Below are 14866 nucleotides of genomic sequence, written 5' to 3' on the forward strand. Positions count from 1 at the left end.
TAGGAGGGCTTTATTCCTGGGATGTAACAGTGGTTCAATATTCACAAATCAATGTGATATTTCACATCAACAAGAGAAAGGGTAAAAGCCATATGATTTTAATAGATGCAGAAGAAGCATTTGACATATTAGAGTATCATTCATGATAAAACCCTCAGCAAAGCAGGTTTTGAGGGAACATACTTCAACATAATAAAGGCTATTATGAAAAATCCACAGCTAACATCATACTCAATTGTGAAAAATTGGGAACTTTTCCTTTAGGATCAGGAACAAACTGTTCCTGTGGAAAGTGAATATCCACTTTCTCTTCTTTTATTCAACATAGTACCAGACGTCCTAACCACGGCAATCAGACAATAAAAAGAAATAAAAGGCACCCAAATTGGTAAGGAAGAAGTGAAACTTTCATTATTTGCAGATGACATACTATATGTAGAGAACACTAAAGACTCCACCAAAAAACTGCTAGAACTGGTAAATGAATTTAGTAAGATCTCAAGATACAAAATTAATGTACAGAAATCTGCTGCATTTCTCTACCCTAGTAATGAAGCAGCAGAAAGAGAAATTAAGAGAATTGTCCCATTTATAACTGCACCAAAAATAGTAAAATACCTAGAAATAAACTTAACCAAGGAGGTGAAAGACCAGTATTCTGAAAACTATAAAACAGTGATGAAAGAAATGAAGATGACACAAAGAAATGGAAAGATATTCCATGTGCGTGAATTGGGAGAACAAATATTGTTAAAATACCCATGCTTCCCAAAATAACGGACAGATTTGATTCAATCTCTCAGAATACCAAAAGCATTTTTCACAAGACTAGAAAAAATAATCCTAAAATTTGTATGGAACCACAAAAGACCCTGAATAGCCACAGCAGTGTTGAAAAAGAGGACAAAATGAGGTATCACAATCCCAGATTTCAAGATACATTACAAAGCTATCGTGATCAAATAGTGTGGTACTGTCATAAAAATAGATACATAGATCAATAGAGCAGAATAGAAAATGCAGAAATAAACCCAAAGCTCTATGGTCAATCTTCAACAAAGCAGGAAAGAATATTCAATGGGAAAAAGTCTCTTCAACAAATGGTGGTGGGAAAACTGGACATCAATGTACAAAAGAAACTGGACCACTTTAAATTGCACTGTACACAAAAATAAATTCAAAATGGTTTAAAAACCTAAATGTGAGACCTGCAACTATAAAAATCCTAGAAAACAGGGAGTAACCTCTTTGATATCAACTGTAGCAACTTTTTTCTAGATATGTCTCCTGAGGCAAGAGAAACAAAAGCAAAAATAAACTATTGGGAGTACATCAAAATAAAAACTTCTGCACAGCAAAGGAAACAATCAATAAAACTAAAATATATGCTACTGAATAGGGAAAGATATTTGCAAAAGATATATCTGGTAAAGGGTTAGTATCCAAAATATAGAAAAAACTTAAAAATTCAACATCCCCAAAAACCAAATAATTCAATTAAATATGAGCAGAAGGCATGAATAGACATTCTCTAAAAAAGACATACAGATGGCCAACAAATACATGAAAAGATGTTCATCATCACTTACCATCAGGGAGATGCAAATCAAAACTACAATAAGATATCACCTTACATCTGTCAGAATGGCTAAAATCAACACAAGAAAGAATTGGTACTGACAGGAATGTAGGGGAAAAGGAACCCTCATGCACTGTTGGTGGGAACGCAAATTGGTATAGCAACCATGGAAAATACTAAGAAGGTTCCTGAAAAAGTTAAATATATAATTACCCTATGTACAATCCAGAAATTGCATTACTGGGTATTTAGTTATTTACCCAAAGAATACAAAAACACCAGTTGATAGGAATACATGCACTCCTATATTTATAGCTGCATTGTTTATAATATACAAGATATGGAAGGTATTCATTATTTATGGATGGAAAAAGAAGATGTCATATGTGTGTGTGTGTGTGTGTGTGTGTGTATGTATGTATGTATGAAATATCCCTGTGGTGCATTTATATATATCCATATCTATTCATATCTGTTTATATATATACATAGTGGAATATATTCAGCCAGAAAAATGAAATCTTGTCATTTGCAATGACATGGATGGGGCTAGAGAGTATAATGCTAAGTGAAAGAAGTTAGAGAAAAACACATACCATATGATTTTACTCATATGTGGAATTTAAGAAACAAAACAAATGAACAAAGAAGAAAGATGAACCAAGAAATGAACTCTTAAGTACAGAGAACAAACTAATGGTTACCAGAGTGGAGGTGGGCAAAGGAAGAATGAAATAGGTGAAAGGACACTTACCATGACACTGAGAAATGTGCAGAATTGTTGAATCACTATATTGTACATCTGGAACTAATACAACACTGTATGCTAGTTATATTGGAATTAAAATTTTGACAAAGTCACATATTGTATGATTCCATTGATGTGCAATATCCAGAATAGATGAGATGGATCCTTAGGGAACAGAAAGTAGGTTGATGCTTGCTGGCAGCTAGGAGGAGGAGGCAATAGGGACTAAGTATGGAGTTCCATGATTGTCAGGTTTTTTGGGGAAATGAAGTTGTTCTGGAAGTTGATGTAGGTGGTGGTTGCACAGCACTGTGAATGTCCTAATGACACTGAAATGTACACTTTAAAATGGCTACTTTTATATGAATTTTACCTCAATAAAAAGCAAAGAAAACAAACAAAAAGAGTGGATGTGGAGACTGTCTAGGAGGCTGAGGACTAGTTCATGCTAGGGATAGGACTATGGAGTTGGATAATGGGAGAAGTGAATCTCAATGACCAACTGGAGCTAGGGTTGATGTCAGAGGAAGAGGAAGAGGGGGAGGACAGACATGGATTTTGATGTTCATGACCAACTTAATGCTGCAAAGGGATATTAGTGAGAATTCAGTCAGATCAGAGTTCTCCTCCAAACTCATCATCTGATACTTTTTAAAATGGACTTACAGACTCATAAAACCAATTCTGGTTAAGGCCATTTATTCCTTTCCAATAAAACTTGAAGCTTTCATTTGATCCAGTAAAATTCTTAATACCATCTTTTTATCTCTCTCTTTAAAAAGCCATTTTTATGTGTTCTAAGCATAATAATTATCTACTTGACAAATGTATTCCTAATTACACAATTACTTTATTACATAGTATCAACTTATAAATGCCTGAAGTCTGAGATCTGTCTGGGAAAGAAATTATTTTATTCAATGTATAATGTAATTTCCTCTAAAATAATTATTGAAGGATTGGGGGAGAAAAGGATTTGGCTGGAAAGCTCTAGTGTATAATTGTAGAACCGCTATGGCTGATGGAAATAAGGTTTAATGATGAAGTGAGGCAGGATTGATTAGAAATCCTTGCTGGGTCCTTATTTGCTGTGAGGTATGACTTTGCATCTACATATGTGCATGAGTGTATGTATATGTGTGTATGTGCAGGAGTGTGTGTGTGTGTGTGTGTGTGTGTGGTTAATGCAGTAAGAGAAAGTGTCTTTGCCATGAAGTAGTCTCATTTCCTGTTCAAGTGGCAAGGAGTTGAAAACAAATGTCTGTCCATGTGGCATGAATGCCATCCTATCCCAACCTCTGAAATTCATCTCCTTGTCTTTATAACAGTGGCTATAACCCCTACATGTTAAAGGCAAATATAGAAAAGTGATGTAGGACACTTTTATCAGCTATTAAAAACTCAAAAGGAGTACAACCTTCACACCTTTTATGTTCTCCTAAAGCTAAGGATAAATCATAGGGGCAATAGAAATTTTGATGGAAAGTATGTTGAAATCATAGACTGTAAACCTAAAGCACTTCTGGGAACCTTGATGGATCAATTTAGTCTGGTGGTTGGGGGACCAGTAATCAAGGACCAACTTTTCTAATTTGACAGTTTTGCAGAGGTCTTTATTGACCTTTAATGAGTTTTGCTTACATGGAAAGGCTTCTCCAAAGCTTATCTTGGCTCCTCCAACTGCCCCAGAAGTTGGGAGTTCTCTGGCTCAGAAATGTGAACAAACCTGAGACCATTTTCTTTAGAACTCCCCAAGTTCTGATCATTCCCTTTGGGACACTGGACAACTCAGTAGAAACCCCATTATTAACCCTGAGACTGCTTAGGTAGACACTGCTCTCAACCGTTCCAGTATATATGTATACCCTGAATTTTCTCTATCTCCCTTCTATCCTCTCTCCCTCTCCCTCTTTCACCTACTTTACATGAATATGTAAACATGCCAAAGTGTCATCTTCTTTTTTTCCTATCTCTGATTTTTCAGACTCCATGTCATTTTCTGTGGAAATTTGTGTGTGTGTATGTGTGTGTGTGTGAGAGAGAGAGAGAGAGAGAGAGATATTGAGAAAGTGAGTGAGATCTCCACCCATGTGTGAGAGAAACCAAGTTCCAAATTCTGGGAGGAGGGGAGAAGTGGGAATCCACTGTTGGTACAAACTGGACAATGAAGACCTCCTTAATGGAGAGGAATGTGGCATTATTAATGGATCACTGAATCTCTTGCCAGTTTTTCAGTGGAAGAGAAAATGAGGCCAGTGACTGCATGACATAAGCAGAATGGGTGTGGATGGTGCAAAAGGGGCGGAGTCCTGGCTCTAGTCCTTGCACTAACTCTCTGCATTTTTTAGTAGACCTTACTGAACTCAGGTAAAAGAAGCAATTAAATGTCGATGGTAATTTACACCATTTAATTAAAAACAAACACAGATAGTGGTTACCTTGGGGTAGGAATGGGATAACTGGGAAGGTGCAGGAGAGCTTCTGCGTTTCTGGCAATATTCTATTTCTTGATCTATATGGTGGTTACAGGGCTTGTTTAATCACTCTGTATATTCAGTGTACTTTTCTATATGTATTTTATTCTTCAAAAAACCTTTTTAACACAAAATATGCAAAGCAAAAATATTACAACCATCTGAAATCATTACTGAAAATAAAAGACCCAGGGGGGCCAGGGGGGCTCTGTCAGTTAAGTATCCAACTCCTGGTTTTGGCTCAGGTCATGATCTCAGAGTGTTAAGGTCGAGGCCCGTGTTGACTCCATGCTCAGTGGGTGGTCTGCTTGAGATTCTGTCTCTATCCCTCCCTCTCCCTCTGCCCCTCACTCCTCTCTCTCTCTCTCTGTCTCTCAAATAAATAAATATTTGGAAAAAAGGACTCAGAATAAACACATCAAAAAAACAACACAGGGCAGCTTGGGTGGCTCAGTGGTTTAGCGCCGCCTTCAGTCCAGGGCGTGATCCTGGAGACACCCAGATCGAGTCTCACTCGGATTCCCTGCATGGAGCCTGCTTCTCCTTCTACCTGTGTCTCTGACTCTCTCTCTCTCTCTCTCTCTCTCTGTCTCTCATGAATAAATAAATAAAATAAAAAAAAACCACAAAAAACCCTAAGAAGACTCACCTTGTTTGAGGGATTGCAGTTTCCTAAGGAGACTGGAGATGAACAGGCATGCAGAAAGAGGTACCGGTACTAACATCATAACAATTTAGGATGGACTACTCTGGACAGCAAGTCTCTATCATAGAAATGATCCTCTCTTAAAGTTTCTGTTGAATACGGCCTGGCTACTACACAGACTGATTTATTTTCATGAGCTGCATTCTGAAGCATTTCAATATTTAATCAATTTCAGGGAGGAGGCAGTAAGTCGAAACCGATGTTGAAAATCAGCTGTCATGTTGTTGCCCTGGGATGCTATGATCCCACAACACAATGTGATGGGATATTAATGTAACCAGGGCACAGGGAGACTAGGAGCTTATGAATAGGACTGTAATCATTCCTGCTAACACAGATAACATTTAGATAAATGCATCTCTTTCATTGCCATTAAAGTCTAGTTTTAATTACGGTGGGGATCTGTGTTTAAAATAAAAGCAGTTGAGGGTTAGAAGAAAAAAAACTCTTATACCTTAAACATTGAGTAATCGCTATGGCTTGTGGTCATGAACCTGTGGTGGAGGAATGGGATCCATTTATACCGCAGAAGGCTGGTGTCCCTGACTTTGAACAGATACCAGCATGTCTCCGAAGCTTTCAGACACAGTTCTTGACAAGCTTGGCAGCAAAGAGGCTCCTATCTTGAAGTCAGTACTCAAATAGCCAGAAGTTAGTGCCGCAAAACTAAAGTCTAACAAAACAGGATTTATGAGACAACAAATTGGAATAGCTCTTTTGGAGAGTTCTCCAGAGATCCCTAGAATAATTGAGAATGTGCATTCTTTATGACCCTGCAATTTCACCCCTAGGGATATACCCTATAAAAATCTACTCATATGTGCACACAGAGACCTGGATAGAAATGTTCATAACAGCTTTTTGTGTAATATTGAAAAATTGGAAAGTAGCTCAAATTCTGTTCATGTGAGAAAGATAAATTATGGCATATTCATACAATGAAATACAATTCAGCCTTGAAAATAACTGACCTAGAATAATTTATATCAACATGAACTTACCTCATTATATTCTTGATTATAAATGCAATTTGCAGATGAATACAGAAGAATATAATAATACTTTATAAAGTTTACCAACATAGAAAAATTATATTGGAAAATACTTAGGGATCTATACATAGTTAGCAATGATGTAAAGAGTTGTGTATGAATAATGAACACTGAGTTTAATATAATGGTCATCTCTGAGGAGTGAGGGGGATGTGAATAGCAAGGAGTCACAGGATAGGAATTCAATATGGAGAGCTTTGTAGTGGCTTCCCTGTTATCCTTTTTATTAGCCATTTTGCTTTTTTTTGGCCATTTTACTTTTTTAAAGATTATTTATTTGAGAGAGAGACAGAGAGACAGACAGAGAACAGGAGCAGGGGGAGGGGGCAGAGGGAGAGGGAGAAGCAGGTTCCCCACTGAGAAGGGAGCCTGACACGGGGCTCCATCCAGGACCCTGAGATCATGACCTGAGCCGAAGTCAGACACTTAACCAACAGAGTCACCCAGGCACCCCTAGTCATTACACTTTCTAAATGGCTAAAATGATTTATAAGACAACTTTTAAAAGTCAGTCTGAAAATACAAATAGAATTTATCTACTTACTCATTTATGGGTCAATCTATTTTTCATCCAATAAATATTTACTGAGCTCCTGCTTTATCTAGGTGCTCTTCTAGGAGCTGTGTGAGAAACAAGAGAAGTAAAAGGCATAATCTGTCCCCTGAAAGGGCTGATAGTCTAGATGGGAAGACAAGACACAGGAAAATTTAGGTAATAGTATGATAAGGAAGAGATCTGAAAGAAATACCAGCTTGAAGCAGTGGTACAGGTGGAGCCTTATTCCCAGGAGTAAATCTACTCCTTGGATTCCTGGCTCTTCTTTCCAGGATACAGTGGAATCTATTAACTTGGCAAATAATCCCACTCAGGGCTGGTTGGTTTCAAAAACTTCTTAAGATTGCTGAAACTCTGCACAAATAGTGACTTTCCTTCTGTGTTGTGTGTGCTTTGTCAGTGTAAGTGTAATAGCTCTCCTCATGAGGTGTGACAATGGCAGGGCTACCTCCACTAATTGTTCTGATGCCTTGTGTCAATAGAGCTTTTTGTGACTCTGCTTTACCCCAAAGATACATAAAAACATATAGGTTTGGACCAGAGCTGCTTTACCCCTCTCACAAGAGAACTGAAAGATGTAGTACGGGAGGATGTAATGCAGTTGTCCATTTGGGACTGAGTGAGAGATATTATGGAAAAGCCTAGAACATCTGGAAGGTCCTTATTAGCTGTGATATTTCCCATGTCAACTTCCAAAAGTAAAGGATCCTTGAGTCCATGGGAGTATCATGTTTGAGGTTTCCCAAAGTGAGTCCAGAGATTGTTACTGCTGAGGTACCATTAGAAAGGGATTTCACACACACACACACACACACACACACACACACACACACACACACAAAAAGAAAGAAAGGGATTTCACTTGGAAATAAAGGATCCCCTGATCAGTTGTTCTAGGTTAAACCAGATGAATTAAAATTAGTCAGGCTTCTGACTTTTTGGAGTCTCTAGGATGGTAATATGATGGCAAGTGTCTGAGAGGGGATGGAGTTTGCAGCATTTTCTGAATCTTGTTCAGTTTTTGTTGTTATTGTTGTTCATATGCTACATCTTATGAAAAACATTTGGGGAAACAAAGATCTAACCCAACTTTATTATTTCACCCAAGAAAAATTGAGGCATAAAGATGTTAGTTTACTGACATCCTAAGACTGGTCAGTGCTGAAATTCAGCAAGGGAAGAAGAAGAGAGGGATCACTGAATAACATTTTCCTGAGCAGGTATGGATAGCGTGCAGCAGATATTTACAGTCTGTGTAATGCTAATGACTGAAATGGACTTGCCTTTGAACTAAACAGGGAGTGATGTGCCTGTTGTGGTATTATTGAGTCATATGACCAAAGATATCCCTTATCATTACATGCATAGCAGAAATAGTTTACAGCAGAAACAACACTCCTGTATTACCTATTATAGCATTTAGGATAACAAGAATAGGCAGCTTAACATTACTGACATTGCTATCCACACATATAAATCCCTGATGATCTACACACATTTACTAATTTATATTTTCACAAGCTAATAGTTGATCAAAAGGGAATGGACCTTCAAGATTGTTAAATTTAACACTTTAATTTAAAAAAAAAACTTTTAAAAAAGATTTATTTATTTATTTGAGAGAGGGAGAGAGAGTGCATAAGCAGGTGGGGCAGAGGGAGAGAAACTTTCAAGAAGACTGCACTTTTTGAAAAGTGCGCACAGCCTGATGTGGGGCTCGATCTCACAACTGTGAGATCATGACTGCTCCTAACCCTTTAGGTTTTTAATTGAGGAAACTGCGGCTCAAATGGATTGAACAATTGAAGTCACACAATTTGTTTGTGAAAGATCTGGGATGAGAATGTGGTTCTTCTTCTCTCATTCTGTGCTATTTCCAATTCTGTGTACATGTTGCGATTATTGGAGATAGTTTATGCACTACTACATTTTATTCTCATTCAGATTTTCATTTGTCTTTGCAATTTAAAGTATGATTCTGAAATAAATAATTTGTCATTCCTGGGTGACTAGATCTCCTGTTCACTTAAGGCAGAGAATGAAGACTGTTACTTACCCTGCAGGCGAAGTGAGGGTCAAGAAGTAACTATTTGTCAAATGTAGGATTTATTAATCATGAGTTCCCTTGCTTAGAGATATTTCATGTCCACTCATTTTCAAGCGGGAGGGATAGCTCTTCCTTCCCATATTTACATTCCATCTGTGCTACAAAATATAAATAAGGACAGTAAGTGAATATAAAAGCTGTCTAGCTCAGAACAAAATAACAACAGCCCTTTCTAATACACAGTACAAACAAATGTTAGTATGCATTTGTTATTCTTTTTTTTGACTGAGAAAAAAGGGAGATATGAATTTGCTTCTCCCCAGGCATGGACCTGTGTCTCCAAGCATGCTTGGAATCATCAGGAACGCTTTGCAATCACATTTTTGGTCTCATTGGAAGATCCTTCATCCTTTCATTGGGACCCTTCAAGTCTGAGCACTGGTACTGATTCTGAATTGCTCTGGTGTGCCTGGCTTTCTGGAAAGAAAGACCTCCCCCCACCTCAGTCATAGAAATACTTGCTCCCTGCATAGTATATCCAAGTTCTCCTCCATGTAAAGAGCTCCTCAGGGTCAGCATTTCTGCCTTGTTCCAGTCTAGATGTTTTCCCTCAAAGATATCTGACTGCCTGTCTCTAAGAGCAGGTCATTTTACCCAGCAGTCAGTAATCATGGGGCTGGTTCCATATCCTCTGATGGTGGCCCCAGATTGCCTGTAGTGTTCTACTGGTTAGGGGAATATTCTAGAACATACATACTAACTTGCCAAAGGTGATGCTTTCCCTGGAAGTTCTGGTTCTTGGTACTTCTAATACTATTCTCAAATGTAGATTTTGTCAATATGCACCATAGATATGGATGCTCTTTCTTTCCTAAAAAAGTGAGAGTAACATTTTATGTTATCTGGGACAAGATTAATGTCAGAGGTAGCAATGATATTAGAAATATCTAGAGTACCTGGCAACTCAGGTCCAAACTGTTATAGCAACTATGCTCATGCAGGTTATTCATCTCTACAGACGAATGTAAATACTTCATCAGAATCCAAGTCCATCTGGATTTCCCACAGCTTGTTTAAGAAGCTTTGTGTTTGGTTAAGAAAGCACAATGTGGTTTTCTGTGCATTGAGATTCTGTATCTCCTTGAGATGCTCTTCATTTTTTTTTTTTTTTTTCAAATGAGATGAACACTGTGGGATTCTGATGGAGAAGTTGGCTGGTGAGCTTTGGGGGAAGGGGGATCAGATTTATTCAATTCTTAAAAGATTAAGATGTCAGGCTCTCATCAGAATAGTCAACAGTTACTTCTGAACAGCCTCCTGACTCTAGAGTTTGAATGCTTCTGATTGATAGGCCCAGAGCATCCCCAAGAATTTAGAGATTAGGGGTTATAATAATTTAGATTATGGCAGATGTCTCTGTAGATGTTCAAAATCAAATTGTGGTGGTACTCTGCTTTTCGTCTTGAAGAAAGAAAGAGTGGGAAATATAGAGTGGGAAATATGGCTAGGAGGGAACTTTTATTTTAAAGCAGTGTTTATTACTAGCATATAATCATTAAGGTAATAGGTATTTAGTGCCCAGTATTTGCAAACTACAGAAAGGAAAATACTCAGATAAAAATAAAAACTACCAAAATCCCACCAGAAAAGGATAAATGCATTGTCTTATAAATCTTTCTGATTCTTCACATATGTATATATAAAAATAGGTAATGATATTTAATGGCATAAATAATATATAAATTTCCTAGCGAGAAAACTGACTGCAATTTTAACAAAAAAAGGGGTTATTTTGGTTTCATAATTCTGTGTAGACTTTTCCACCATATGATATTTTGGGCCCTCTCTCCTATACTTTAAGTATTCATATAAATAATTTTAATAGTTGTTTCCAAGTCCATAATAAGAGTGTACCATTGTTTATATAATCAGTTTATCAGTATTTAGGCTGTTTGCCTAAAAAATATAAATAATTATTCAGTGCCCATTTTAATAGAATAATTTTTTTTTCCGTTGCAAACAAACGAGGGTTTATTAACAAGCTCGAGCTTGGGTCCAAGTATACCCGACACAGTGGAGCAGGGGCTTGGACCCCAAGGTTAAGAGGGGTAGCAGTTTTACAGGGGCCAGTGGCCAATGAGATTGTAACACACACAGAAAGTTGCATAGTCATGTCGGTCCACACCCAAGTGGCCAATTGAATTACAATTTACCCTGTAGTGACCGTTTGAACTAGCCTATCACTCTGGTCAGAATTGGCGTGCAGGTTTGGCGGGCAAGAGGTGGGGTTTACATTCTTTGGCGGTTAGGGGTTCCGCATTCCTATGAGCTGGTTTTCGGTAAGGATGTGTTCAGTGGCTTGACTGGGGTGGGGGACTGCCTTAAGCAATAAGCAGGTCATGTGGGGGTTATACATGAGCTAGCAGGTGTAGCACAAAATGGAGTTAGTCCTGCTCTGCTTGTCCAGGGGTAGGGGATTCTTGTTAAATTTAATAGAATAAATTTTGAGTATACCCATGGCTATGTCCTCAGGTTCCTGGAAGAGGGATTACTAGGTCAAATTATATACACATTTTTTAAGACAGTTGACCCATAACAACAAGTTGCTTTCAAGAAATATTGTACTCACTCACGGCCCTATCACACTATATTATCATTACAAAAAATGTAAAAAACAACATTAATTTTGATAATAAGTTAGAGAAATAGATTTTAGTCTTTATGCATATGTTAGATTATTTATGAGCTTAACATTTTTAATTTGTGATTTGTATGTGCATATATTTTGATCATATCTTGAACATATTTATCTGTTATGATGTTCAATTTGTCATATTGATGTGAAGGAATAATTTGTTTTGAGGCTAATATAACTATTTCCTCTCTATGTCTTTCAAAATTTCTTCCAGTTTATTGTTTACTTTCTAGTTTGCTTAGAGATATGTTTTTTTGTCTGTGTAATTATCTTAGAAGTGAGAAGAAAGAGATAAAGCTATTTTTTCTAAATCTCTATTTGTAGCTTGAAAACTCAAAGTTCACATTCTGATGTAAAATACAGCATTATGAAATGGGTTTCCACAGAGCAGCACGTTTGGCATTTGATTTCCTATCTTTACCATGTTTCTGGACAAGAGGCCTATCTAATTCACTGTCTATGTTCTCTCTGCCCAACATTTAAGGAGATTGATGTTCTTGCATGCAAACAATATATCTACAGAAAAACTGCTCATAAAGTCTCTTTAAAGATGCTTAGTGGTATAGACTTTGGCAGAAAGAGAAAATTCCAACTATATTGTTTAGAGTTCTTCAAGAAATCATCAGCTGAAGTTTGATTGATGGGCATTTCCCTCATCATTTATGCCTAACATCTCTGAGTTTACTTCTGAAAACTCTAATACATTTTCCTATAGGAAATACATAAAGTGGTTTTTCGGGTTATGAGGTCTTTTTGCTTCCTGTATCTAATAAAGACAGAAGATAGGTTGAAAAAATGACCAAAATTAATATCAGGCACAGATCCAAACAAAAAAAGAAAAAGAAAAAAAACATAAAATTAAACAAATGAAAAGACATTTTGACCCTTAGCACACAGCTACCTTTAAATATCTTTGAAGTCCTTTTTCATGTATCCCTAGTGTGTCAGGTAACTTGATTCTTGCTTTTCAAAATACAAGAGTACCATCAGTTGGGGTTGACAGTCTGGGATACAAGTAGAAATTTGTCCTACTGCAAGGTTAAGATCAAATCCACCCTTGCATAAAATCTTCCCTCAACATCTTGCAAGGATATTTAAAATTATACAATGTCAGATAATTAAGTGGTCCTAACAAAGAGAATCAGGACTATATATGTGTACTCTTGTCCATCCCAAGTAAATGCAAAATATTATTTTTCTCATGCAAAATAATGAATTTTCCAGATGAACAATCAATACTTTGTATCTAAAGATCATGTTAACTTGCTTTTGGAAATTTCTTTAGCAAAGAGACCACATGGGACACAACAGCTATATTTGGATCTGAATCTGGTTTGAGTTTGTAATAGTTCACTGTCATTTTTAAGGTTCTGGCTGATGTTTTTAGTGGCCAGACTGGTAAATTAAATGGATATAATGAAAAGTACCACTTCTTTGTCGTTTAGGTGTTTATCAGTGGCATTAATCTCTGCCTCCCTATTAGGAGAGTTTCTGTTGCTTTCACTTTTTTTCGCTCTGTGATAGCTTTTACCCATAAGCCAAGGAATCAATGTGGGGGTTCTGCCAATTAGCAAGTATGTAAAAATCTAATGATAAATTCCAAGACTAGGGAAATGACCCCTGATATGTCTTTGGACTAAGTGGATTATATGTAAGCTGGACCTGGGTCACAGCTCCATTTATTAACTGGCATCTTACTCTAATTGGGTGAAGCATGATGATACTATGGGTTCCCAGATATTAATGTCTATTAGAGCCATGTATCCAGTAGTTTTTGGAATGTTTGGATATTCACCTTTCCCCAGCAGTATGGTTACCCAATTATATGGTTGTAGTTCCCTTTGGGGAAGAATTATAAGTATTATGATCATATTTGGGGAAGAATTATGAGTATTATGATCATATATGCTTAATGTCATTATATTGTAGCTCCTTTCTTCTGGTAATAAGTCTTCTTCAGTCAGTTGGTTCTGAGTTTGAGAACTGGCTCAGATCTAGAAACTGGGCAGGAGATTGTGACTTTGTTGAGAAAATTGCCCTTAGCTTCTTAGTTATCCATCTTTGATTTCTTTGGAGCATATAGATTTACCTTGGCAGTACAGATATTGTGTTTCATAGAACACAGTATCCATAAAACTCTCTGTAGATCAAGACCACATTGGCTACTATTCTTACCTTACAACTCAGCTCATTATAATTATGCCCATGCTGTCTTAATAGTTAAATGCTATCATATGACCTCTGCTGTTTCAGAACCTTATAATTTTCATTGCTAAAGTGAGTTCTGTAATAGCATCTCCTACCATTAGCTCTGGCCTCTATGGACAGCAACTTCTGTCTCATTTCTCCCTTCACAGCTTTCAACATCCATTATGGTATCACATTCAGGCTCACAGCCAGGTGATTATTGTACAGCTGTTGGCAAAATATAGATAAGTTTAAGCAGAGTTGAGGTTGGCACTTGAACACAATGGAGGGAGGGGTTGACATTAATGGTGTTTATAAATGAGTGAACAACATAAGGAACTATGGGATTTAGCTGGGTAAAAGAAGGGGGATGAGTGTCATAAGGTGAGGAATGAAAAAGAGGCAGGGGAAGGTGATTCACGGTGGGTATTGTGGGTTATTGTTAGGGCTTTGGATTTTATTTTATGTGTAACAATAGTCATTATAGTGTTTTAATATATGAGATTTAATTGATGAGATCTAAGAATAGAGATCAGTTCATTCTTTAGAGCACTTTGCCTTTGAGGAATTACTTGGCCAACAGTGAAAGTGAAGGAATGGAATAGTATGGGAAGTAGTTGAGAAGTTTTCTATGACTGGAGTAGAAGTAAGCAGGGCCGGAAGGGATGAAGGAAATGAATCGAGCCAGGTAAATCTATGGGTGCATAATGAGAAAGGTATTAAAGGATCCTTGCATAGAGCATGCTTAAAAGCAACGAGACAAATGACTTTCCTTTGCTTACTTGTCACAACATGGTTACCAAGGAGTCATGCAGCATAATC

At 37.2% G+C, this 14866-nt stretch overlaps 1 long non-coding RNA gene across 1 annotated transcript in view; it reads right to left on the reverse strand.

Moving 5' to 3' along the window:
* The window catches only part of LOC140620891 (uncharacterized), a 99871-nt gene extending 85558 nt beyond the window's left edge, over positions 1-14313 (reverse strand). Inside the window, exons 1-4 of the long non-coding RNA XR_012020617.1 lie at positions 14161-14313; positions 9924-10033; positions 9172-9320; positions 7104-7180 (exon numbers count right to left, since the gene is read on the reverse strand). This is a non-coding gene — a long non-coding RNA (uncharacterized lncRNA). The remainder of the gene's footprint in view (positions 1-7103; positions 7181-9171; positions 9321-9923; positions 10034-14160) is intronic.
* Positions 14314-14866: the final 553 nt, after the last annotated feature.

The sequence above is a fragment of the Canis lupus genome, chromosome 29, assembly GCF_048164855.1.
Source record: "Canis lupus baileyi chromosome 29, mCanLup2.hap1, whole genome shotgun sequence".
Classification (NCBI taxonomy): domain Eukaryota; kingdom Metazoa; phylum Chordata; class Mammalia; order Carnivora; family Canidae; genus Canis; species Canis lupus.